The sequence below is a fragment of the Felis catus genome, chromosome A1 (genome assembly GCF_018350175.1).
Source record: "Felis catus isolate Fca126 chromosome A1, F.catus_Fca126_mat1.0, whole genome shotgun sequence".
In the NCBI taxonomy this organism is placed as follows: Eukaryota; Metazoa; Chordata; class Mammalia; order Carnivora; family Felidae; genus Felis; species Felis catus.
The window spans coordinates 165,138,117-165,149,876 of NC_058368.1; the positions used below are offsets into that span (position 1 = coordinate 165,138,117).

The 11,760-nt window shown below is 35.0% G+C and overlaps 1 pseudogene; it reads left to right on the forward strand.

Annotated features, from left to right (window-relative positions):
- Positions 1–11,089, forward strand: part of LOC101092489 — a 30,711-nt pseudogene extending 19,622 nt beyond the window's left edge.
- Positions 11,090–11,760: the final 671 nt, after the last annotated feature.

An 11,760-nucleotide genomic window follows, 5' to 3' on the forward strand; every position in this document is an offset into this window, starting at 1 on the left:
AGAGAGAGACAGAGCATGAACGGGGGAGGGGCAGAGAGAGAGGGAGACACAGAATCGGAAACAGGCTCCAGGCTCTGAGCCATCAGCCCAGAGCCTGAGGCGGGGCTCGAACTCACAGACCGCGAGATCGTGACCTGGCTTAAGTCGGACGCTTAACCGACTGCGCCACCCAGGCGCCCCAACTAACTTGGATTTAAATTTAAAAATATTTAAAAAAAAACGGGAAACAATTGGGTCATTTTCGTTAGATGTGTTGCTCTTTACCCCCATTCCTCCTGCCATTAAACCTGAAATTAGGAATAAGAACTATCATAACAGCAGAGTGATTCTAAGCTTATCACCATAAAGTAAACGTTAGTAGGTGTAAAACGTGACTTGATAATCTCCCACCAAATGTAAATATAAGATTTGATATTCATCATGAATTATGAGCAAGAAAACCCTGAACCAGAGAAATAAAAATCTGAATAATCATACTTTCTGCAAATATTTTAAATCAGACACTTACTTAAAACTTATTTAACCCCAAACAAGGAAAGACATCCAAGTATTGAAATCGAAGTATATTAGTGCATCCATTTGAGTTTCTTATTATGCCTAGGTGATATAAGGATATCACAAAATCAAATTTTGTAATTTGAACATGTTTCAGGCATTTTGAGTGAAATGTCAATTTTAAATCACTTTAAATGCATGTCTTTATTCAGATTGAGGCTAGGCCTGAAAATATACATATATGCAAATGAATATGGAAAGATATGGAATGATAAAGACTTAGAGCTCGTTTTTTTCTTGCCATAACAATGGTCACTACAAATCTGCACACTAGAAAAGTATACCAGGTAGTTAATGAATATCATGATCAGCCATATTTGTATAGGAACTATTGACAGTTAACTATACCTTTAGAGTACTGGGGTACTCATTTTTCATTGATTATGTTCAAAATCTAAAATACTGTGGACCACACTGTATGTCACTATAATCAGTAATTCATTTATCTACTTATCTCCTGTTGATATGCACAGCATAATTCAATTCATCATGCAATACTTCTGGATTTTCCTCATGATGGCTATTATCACTAGAACAACAACATACTGTTACCCTTTTTTTTTGTTGCAAAAGTGTACTCATTCAATGTTGAAGGAACCCAGCCTTCTTTCAATTCACATGGATATTTCCTGTCTCTAAATTGCACTTTTCTCCTTTTAATTTTGGTAACTTTCTAAATTGCTTTTTGTTTTTCTCACATAAATGAGATGACAATGGCATTTGAAGGGAAGTGAAAAAATACAGAAATGATTACCATTGATTATCTTTCTTCTCTTTACCTGCTTGCACTCTTTGACTGAGTGTGCCTGGATGAGCTGAACAGTTTGTTAGCACATGCTGGGCAATTACTGTGCTACAAATTTGCAGCTACAGTGATCCTGCAAAACACCACTTTCTTGATCTCTCTGTCTGCAATTAAGAAATGACATGACTAACAAAAGGTATTCTTATTTTTAGTATGAAAAAGACTGAATTGTGCTTTCAATTTACAAAAAAAAGAAGTGAAAATAAGGATAAATATGAGTGAATTTAATTTAGGGTGATTTGTAACATAGTATGCTGCCACGTTTTTGTCATTGTAAGATTGCATGGGTAGCAATGTTTTTGTTTTTGTTTTTTTTCTTTTTTATCCAATGGGAACTAGATAACTCATGTACCTTACTTAGATGATAGGTTTATGCATTATTTTTTTTTTTTTTAGAAAAAAATGCAGTAGACTGAAAAAATTCAACTCAGCCCAAGTAATTCTGCTGGCAGACAATAGGATGTAAGAGACAGTCCTCAATAATCACAGTTCTTATTCAGATGAAGTATTTTGAATATAAAGTGACAGTAGAAAATGGCATAGATTTCAATAACTTTAAGAACCAATCTTCCATTGTCTGAGTAAACTCTATGGTTGGTAGTTATTGAATGAGCATGTTTACCGTGATTTTACACAGGAAAGAGTATCATTTCATAGCAAGCTAAGGATCCATGAATTATAAAAGGAATTATTAATGTTCAAATAGTACATCCTAGGAATAGATCAAACTGGAAGGTTATTTTCTGCATTTGCAATTGAATAGCATATTTGATTTTATTACAAATAGCAAAAACTGAGTCATTTTTAGGATAATGTCAAAAAAGAAAGGAAGAAAGAAAGTGTCACTCAAGAGCCTTAGTGTAATCTTAACATATTCAAATAAACATTCATAATAACTGAGTTGCTTTTCTGAAAGGAACATAAAAGTAGTCAAGCTCTACTGTGAGTTGCCATCCAAATTTGCTATTTTCATGCCTATTTCTGACATGAACAGGCTGTCATAAAGTGAAAAGAATTATTATGAAATGAGATTAGTAAGCAGCTTGCTGATGGATCAGAACACATTATCCAGGATTCTTAGCCCAGGATAGATGTGATCTGGAGGCAGGTAGGCATCCCAGCTAGTAAAGAGGAGCCATAAGTTGCACTGATACACATCCACGCAGAGAAAGTTTGTATCAGAAAGGTTGATGGCATCAGACATGGGACTTAGTCAAAAAACTGCCTAGACTGGATAGGAAGCAAATTAGAAATGTGCTTTAGGGCAGTGTAGTACAACTTTGCCTATTGCTGAGAGTCAAAAGAGACATTAGTCAAAAACAGATTTCTAGACTACACCAATACCTACTCAATCAGTAGTTATAAGTGGGGGAGACTCTGCAAGTCTGTATTGTTTAACAATTGTCATAGATGATTCTAAAACGTGGTTAATAAAGGAAATGATCCTAAAAGTACTGAAAAGCCAATTATTCATTGATTATTTAATAAATATTTCTTGAGAAAGTAATATGTATTCTCAAAGTTCTATGGTATACTTGTGGTGATCTTTGTAAACCAAAAAAACCACCTCATTTGGAGCAATTTGACTTTTTAAATTGCTAATTTAATTTGTTGACTTAATATATGAAAAAAAACAGATTGAGCATATATGATATCTCATAAACTAGTACAATTTAATTATCACTATTGAAAAGACTTATAATTTTGTCACTTAACATGTTTAAATGATACCGGCATTTATAATTTTAATAATTCATGTTCTTTTTAAGTCCTTAAATTGTCTGAATAACCAAATGAACTCTCTCAAGCACTTAGGTAATTCCTAGAGTCTAATGAGTCAAGTTTAAATGTAGTGAACCATAATTGTTTTTGTGAATTTAAAGTCAAATTATCAGGGCGCCTGGGTGGCTCAGTCCGTCAGGCGTCCAACTTCAGCTCAGGTCATTTATTAACTCGTGGTTCATGATTTCAAGCCCCCGAGTCAGGCTCTGGGCTGACAGTTCAAATTAGATGCTTTTGATATTCTTCCACTCAGTATCTTCCTCACTCCAATTCTCTGTTTAATGAAGACTTCTCAGATTGGTTTTTTGTTTTTTTGTTTTTTTGCCACCTATCCACAATACCCCTCCTTCCCATCAATCTTTACTTCTTACTTTTAATTTTGACTTTTAAGCAAAAGCTTAACTTTGCCTCACATAATTTGTTACTGTATCATATAATAATATCCGTTTACCTGTTTATATATTCATTTATTTATTATGTGTCTTCTTCAGGAAAGTATCAGTTTCCATTGGAAGGACTTAACAACTCTCTCACTATTATATCTCTATAATAATAATGCTGTTCAATTCATAACACTAAATAATTATTTGAGAAATTAATACCTTTAAAAAATCACTAGTGCTTGTATTAAGGTCTGTCATACAGTCATATATCTAATATTCCTTACACTGACCTTGACTAGTGACATGACTGGTCCTAGTATTTCACAAAAGGCTTTTGATGAGTATAGTTGATAGGATCAAGAATCAGAAGGAAATTACACAGATGACTTAAAAAAATTGGATTATAAAATTTTATTACCCATGTCATAAGCAACACATATTCCATGATTTTAAAACTTCTCATTCTAAAAAGTTAAAGTGATATTAACAGTTACAGATACATCTCTTCAGTACCTACTGCTAATTATTTTGTTAGTGTTCTTTCCTTCACCCACCTAAACCTCTAAGATAAGTTTATTGAGAACGGCTAGCTCTTATTAACTCGTGAATTCATGAAATCTAACACGATGTCTGGTACATTTAATTGTTAAATAAATATTATAAGTGAAAAGCGAAGCCCAAAGTACAATTAACCTTATATCTTTTTGATGGATTCAAAATGTGATTTCCATTTATGTACCTTCGAAGGAAGGTAATGTAATGTCTTCATTGCATTAATGACAATCTCAAAAGCAGAAGACTAAGGTTAATAATTCTATTTCTTGGTAAACTAAACCACTGTGAATTTCTTTTTCTTCTTCAAACAAATGAAAAATCTTATTTTTAGCTTAAAAATGCTTTCATTGCTTTCTCCTTCTTATGAAATGTTATCTTTGGAATTTAAATTTTATTTCACAGAGGGCTCCGTCTGCTCTTTTTATAGCTGAGCCTGCATTAATTTGCTTTAGACCATCCCCATAGTATTGGTACATAAGCTCCTTCTGCTGGTGAAAGTAACTTGTAGCTAATATTCCTTGTATTTTGTTTTGGGTTTTTTTTTTTTTTTTACTATTGGTTTCTCAGGGTATTTTGGGCTTAAGAGTACACAAGGCATTGTTTTTACAAATCAGCTTTTAATTGGAAGACAGCTTCTAAAAAATGCAGATGAACTATCTCATGTTCTGACTGGGGCTTAGCACAGGGGCACTGATAATCCACCTGACTTGATGGCTGTTCTTCAAATGTGCTACTGAGATAGATCCTTTCTGGCAAGCTTCACTTGAGGGGTCTCTTCAAACTAATCCTTTTCCCAATTAATTGGATTTGCCTCCTCCAGGGTCACTGTCAAACTATGCAATTGGCTTTCTTTTGGGTTCAGATTTTGTTATATGCATGAGTCCAGTTCCAGACATTTTTCTTTCACTTTAAACTTCTGACCTGCAGTGGTCGAGACTGTTCACTTTCTTAGTTGAGGGATAAGCTACCTCTTTGGAATGCATACCTCAGAAATACAAAGACCAGGTTCCGACTTCTGCGCAGCCTTTCCAGTTAGCTTCTAATTCCATCACTCACTCATTTTCTTAAAGAGAGGGGTGGAGGTACCTTTCAAATCCTCAAATTAAGTCATTATGTCACTTTATAAAGGAAGCATAAAAAAGGGGGGGGTACATTTTCTGTACATTCCATGTACCTCATAAAAGCCACATACAGATTTGTGTTTTTCTGGTGAGGTTAAAAACATGCATTTATCCCAAAAGTAAGTTGTATTATATAACCCATCTTGTTAGGTAACGGAGAAATTTACATTCTCCAATGATATTATGAAATATTTGGACTTTTATAATCTTTAATATACATATATACTGTTAAGAACACCCAAATTATTAACACAACAATGAAATGAACCAAGTCATATTTATAACTCATTTTAAATCTATATTTGAACTCTTCATAGCTAAACACATTAAGATGTTGTACCAAAGCAACCACTCATAGATTTGTATAGTTGAGGTGTTTTGAGAGGTATAAAGCTTGTAAGAAACAAGAGAATTCAAATGTTTGTAGAGTAGAAATGCACTCTTAATGAAGCACTATTTGGTTACACCAAAGTATTATCCATTGCAACATAACTAGAAATAACTAACAGAATATACTGAGGTTTATTTCCTGATTTCTAGGTAATATTTTATTTTCTTTTTTTATAGTCAGTTTATACTTTATTTACTTGTTTTTATTTTATTATTTTTTTCCTACATGATAATGGTACTCTTTAGTCCCCATCACCTATTTAACTCACCTTCTGACCCACCCCCTCTTCTGGTAACCATCAGTTTGTTCTAGAGCTAATAGTCTGTTTTTTGGGTTTCTCTCTCTCTTTCTCTCTCTCTCTGTCTCTCTTTGCTTGTTTGTTTTGTTTCTAAAATTCTACATATGAATGAGATCATATGGTATTTGTTTTTCTCTAGTTGACTTATTTTGCTTAGCATTATACTCTCTAGCTCCATCCATGTTGTTGCAAATGACAAGAAATCATTTTTTATGGCTGAATAATACCCCATTATATGTGTGTGTGTGTGCGTGTGTGTGCGTGTATGTGTGTGTGTGTGTGTGTGTGTGTGTGTCTTCTTTATTCATTTGTCAGTAGACACTTGGGCTGCTTCCATATCTTGGCTATTGTAAATAATGCTGCTATAAACATAGGGGTGTGTGTATCCCTTTGAATTTTCTATTTTTTGGGTAAATATCTAGTAGTGCAATTGTTGGATCATAAGGTGGTTCTGTTTTTAACTATTTGAAGAATGTTCTTCATACTGTTTTCCACAGTGGCTGCACCAGTTTGCATTCCCACCAACAATGCAAGAGAGAGGTTTCTTTTTTACTGTATCTTCACTAAGATGTCTAATGTCTTGTGTTGTGGATTTTAGCCATACTGACAGGTGCAAGGTGCTCTATCATTGTAGTTTTCATTTGTTGAGCATCTTTTCATGTGTCTTTTGGATATCTGTAAGTCTTCTTTGGAGAAATGTCTGTTCATGTCCTCTGCCCATTTTTAAATTGGTTTAGTTTTTTGGGTGTTGGGTTGTATTTGTTCTTTGAAGTATTTATATGAATATTTCTATATGCATTCAGTTTTCTTGAGTAAATAGTTCATGGTAGGTGTACAGTTCATTTTTTAAGGCAGTTGAAATTTTTTCTAAGTGGTCTATCACTGTGAATTCCTTCCAGAAATGTAAAAGACTTGCTTCATATCTTTTCCAGCACTTGATATGGTTTAAATGTATCCATTCTGATATATAGTATTCTCTCATTGTTTTAATTTGTACTTCCCAAATGACTGAGGATCTGTAGCATCTTTTCACATGCTTATTTCCTATCTATATATATTATTTGATAAAATGTTAAAGTATTTTTCCAATTTTAATTTTTTGTTGTTGTTTCCTTGTTAAGTTTTGAGTAGACTTGAGATATTTTGGATATACACAATTTACAAATATTTTCTCCCAATCCCTGTTTTGTCTTTCCATTCCGTTGGTGGTTTTGTTGTTGTTGTTGTTGTTGTTGTTTTGTTTTGTTTTGTTTTTGGACAACATACATTTTAATTTTGATGAAAACGAATTTGTCAACTTCTTTTTTTTATGGACTGTGCTTTTGGTGTTGCAGAAATTGATGTCATTTAATAGATTACAAAGGTCTTCTCCTATGTTTTCTTCTAGAAATTTTACAAAACATTTTGTAAAATGTTTGGAATTACAAAACATTTTGAGTTTATTTTTGTATATGCTGTGAAGTGTATATAAAACACTTTTTTTTTGTATATAGATATTCAATGATCCCCAAATCATTCATGGAACAAAACAATCCTTCTTCCAATGGTTCATCTTGCAAAACGTACACACATGCCTATATATACAACACACACATATATTATGTATTATATGCATTACATGTATATACATATATAAAACACACTGATAAATCATACATATAAATTGATATTATTTATAGATTGTCCTTTATGGTTACATATAGTTTCATTTAAGAATCAATAAATTTAGAATGTCCAGTTATATAGATCTCTGCCCCATTACATGAAAAGCGAGGCAGAGAATATTTGTGTATATATGCCATATTCATTTAGCACAACTATAAGCAAAGGAGTATTTTTACATAGTTATCTTAATAAACGCTGACAGAATTTATGGGAAGTAGACATTCTTATAGATGTTTTAAAGAAAAATACTTGCTAATCAGAGATTACAAAGCAGTTATTTAAAGTCACAGATACTTTAAGTGGTGGAGGTAGAAAGCAAACCCAGATGACTGATACTCTTTCTAACACTGCCTATCCTAAAGGGTTAAATCATAGCATCAGTTGGGGCACCTAGGTGGCCCAGTCAGTTGAGCATCTGACTTTGGCTCAGGTCATAATCACATGGCTAGTGAGTTCATGGTTCAAGAGTTTCACATTTCGTGAGCTTAAGCCCCACATCAGCCTGGAGTCTGTTTTGGATCCTCATCCATCCTGCTCCCTGCCCCTCCCCCGCTCAAGCTCACACTTGCAAAAATAAACAAACATTTTTAAAAAAATCATAGTATTGGGGCGCCTGGGTGGCGCAGTCGGTTAAGCGTCCGACTTCAGCCAGGTCACGATCTCGCGGTCCATGAGTTCGAGCCCCGCGTCAGGCTCTGGGCTGATGGCTCAGAGCCTGGAGCCTGTTTCTGATTCTGTGTCTCCCTCTCTCTCTGCCCCTCCCCCGTTCATGCTCTGTCTCTCTCTGTCCCAAAAATAAATAAAAATGTGGAAAAAAAATTAAAAAATCATAGTATTATTTAAAATTGACAACCACAATGCTTTGGCCTATAGCAGTTATAAGGTTACCCAGGTGAACCAATATTTCCAATTTTATTACTTTTATTCCTCAAAATAAAATCCATTGTTTAAGCTGTAGCTACATAAGGAAAGTGAAGAAGTGAGAGGAAATATACTGCAAATTATGATCAGATAGTCTGCAATTCTAAATTGTAAAAAGCTAAACAAAATCCACTTTCCCCTCACGATGTAATTTTCTCTTAATGTAGGTTATAAAGTCATTTTTCTTAAATTTTAAGTACATGAGGCCTGATATAATAGAACTAATTTAAGTGAACTTACAAGTTTGAATTTCTCCACAATATGAATGCCTTCCTGAATGATCCCATAGAAGCAACATGACTAACATTATGTATCCTGGAGAGAGCAGCCATTCATTGACCAATGGCAGTGATTTTGGCATACAGTCTCAGTCAGCACTTTGCGTCATTTCCAAAGTAGAGGTCATCTGGCAAAGTTCAGAGTCAAGAGAGGTGATTGGCTCTGGGGAGCATAACTGCTCCATGCCCTGTACTCCATTCAAATCCCAGGTCATTTAGTGTACTCGTGCATGTGAGTACTCCTGCATGTGTCACACAGAGTTTTAATAGTCAAAACAAATGTCTCTCAATATGTATCACTCTAGAATCTCTACACAGAGCAGGGCTCTTACAAGGACATTGTAGTAATAATTTCAATAAACCTATGAAGATTAACTTTCAGCATCTTGAGTGGAAGACTATTTTAAAACACAGGATCAATAAAATCTAAATTGCTCACTAATCTCTATTTTATAATTATGGTAGTGTGATTCCAGGTATGACATCGACGTGCATTTGATCTAATTTTTCTGCAATACACTTTAAGAATATTAGATTCAGCTCCATGGGCTTAAAGGTTCTATAATTCCAGATACATTTTTTTTTATTCATCCATTTTTTCTGTGTTCAATACTATAGGCCAGAAAATTGTACCAAATGTCAATGCAGATATTCTTCTTATCCCAGATCTCAGGGTCCTACTCCAACCATATCTCTGTTCTTACTTTAATCTCAGAGATTTGCCAGTGCCCTATATACTTAACCAATTGAGCCACACAGGCACCCCTATAATGTTATTTTTAACTAGTGGAGTATAAATTCTCCACTTCATTCCATCTTCTACACTCTCTCTCAAAGGGGATTACAAACTCATGAAGTTTTCAAACTCTGGTCATGACCTTTTTGTTTGTTTTTCTTTAGCGAAACAAAATACCTTCATAGGTAGTGTGAGTACCTTATACCAAGCAAATAATCCTGATTTAACCTTCCCACTTGCTCAGTTATCTCACTTACAAGTAAGCATACATATATACACATAAGATATATACAAAAGATTACATAATTGAATACATTGTGGCTATTATTGTTTTGAACAAGCTTATCTGTTAGAGCAATTAAAAATTTTAAAAAAAGTTTTTATTTTACCTTCGGTATTCTTTCTTCAGTAGTCTTCCTCTTAATCTGAGTTTCTGACCTATATTATTTATCTTCTCTCTAAAGAATTTCTAACATGTCTCCCAACACTATCTACTGGCAGGAGATTCCCTCAATTTTTGTTTGAAAAAGTCTATTTCTACTTCATTTTGGAGGGATAATTATTCAGGGTACAGAATTCCAGCTTGTTGGTTTTTTTATGTCTACTCTTTAAATATTTTCATCCCATTCTCTTCTGGCCTGTACAGGGTTTAAGAAGTCATAGGCAGTTCTTGCTTTTCCAGTCGGGGGGTCCATACAGTTGTTTTGCATTTTCATCGTAACTTAAAGGGAAATTTTCACAGTGTCTGAAGCCCTTGATGTCCAGCAAATGAAGGAGGAGGATGTCCTCAAATTTCTTGTAGCAGGAACCCACTTGACCTCTAAATAAAACAGTACATCTACAAAAGGAAAAGTGATGGTATCTCTATCAGAAATCTGAAGAGAAGCTGGGAGAAGCTTCAGTTGGTAGCTTGTGCCATTGTTGCCATTGAAAACTCAGCTGATGTCAGTGTCTTATCATCCAGGAATACTGGCCAGTGAGCTGTGCCCAAGTTTGCTGCTGCTACTGGAGCCACCACTATTGCTGACCACTTCACTCCTGGCATCTTCACTAACCAGATCCAGGTATCCTTCTGGGAGCCAAGGCTTCTGGTGGTTACTGATCCCAGGGCTGACCACCAGCCTGATGTCTTATATAAACCTGCCTACCATTGCTCTGTGTAATACAGACTCTCCTCTGCACTGTGTGGACATTGCCATCCTTTCAACAACACAGTTGCTCATGCAGTGGGTCTAATGTGGTGGATGCTGGCCTGGGAAGTTCTGCACATATGTGGCACCATTTCCTGTGAACACCCAGGGGAAGTCATGCCTAATCTGTCTACAGAGATCCTGAAGAGATTGAAAAGGAAGAGCAGACTGCTGCTGAAAAGGCCGTGACCAAAGAGGAATTTCAGGGTGAATGGACTGCTCCAGCTCCTGAGCTAATCGCCACTCAACCTGAAGTCGCAGACTGGTCTGAAGGTGTGCAGGTGCCCTCTGTGCCTTTCAGCAGTTCCCTACTGAATATTGGAGCACTCAGCCTGCCACTGAAGACTCGTCTGCAGCTTGCTCTACTTAGGCCACTGATTGGGTAGGAACCACCACTGAGTGGTCTTAAGCTGCTCTTCTACAGAGGCAAATAAACAGATGGAAAATAAACAGTTTCTGGAAAAAAAAAAAAAAGGTCAGATGCAATTCTTATTTCTGCTTCTCTACAGGTAAGATGTTTTCTGCTCTCTGGCTTCCTCGGGAATTTTTGTTTGTTTTTTTATTTCTGTATTTGATAATGGTATGCCAACATAGTGGGGTTTTTGTTTTGTTTTGTTTTGTTTTGTTTTGTTTTGTTTGCATATATTCCATTTGGTATTCTCTGAGCTTCTTGGATCTATGATTTGCTCTCTGACATTAATTTGGATAAATTCTCAGTCAATATTTTTTAAAATATTTCTTCTGTTCCCTTCTCTCTTTTCCTTTTAGTATTCTTATTATGTGTATGTTACAGCTTTTGTAGTTGTCCCACAGTCCTTGGATATTCTGTTCTGTTCTGCCTTTTTTTTTTTCTTTCAATCTTGTTCTTTTTGCTTTTCCATAGTGGAGGTTTCTATTGATTGACATGTCCCCTAGCTCAGAGATTATTTCCCCAGCCAAATCTAGTCAACTAATAACTTTGTCATAGGCATTCTTCATTTCTGTTACAGTTTTTGATCTCTGGCATTTCTTTTTGGTTATTTCAAAAGATTTCCATATTTCTGCTTACATTGGCCAACTTTTTTTTTTTTTTTACTTTAT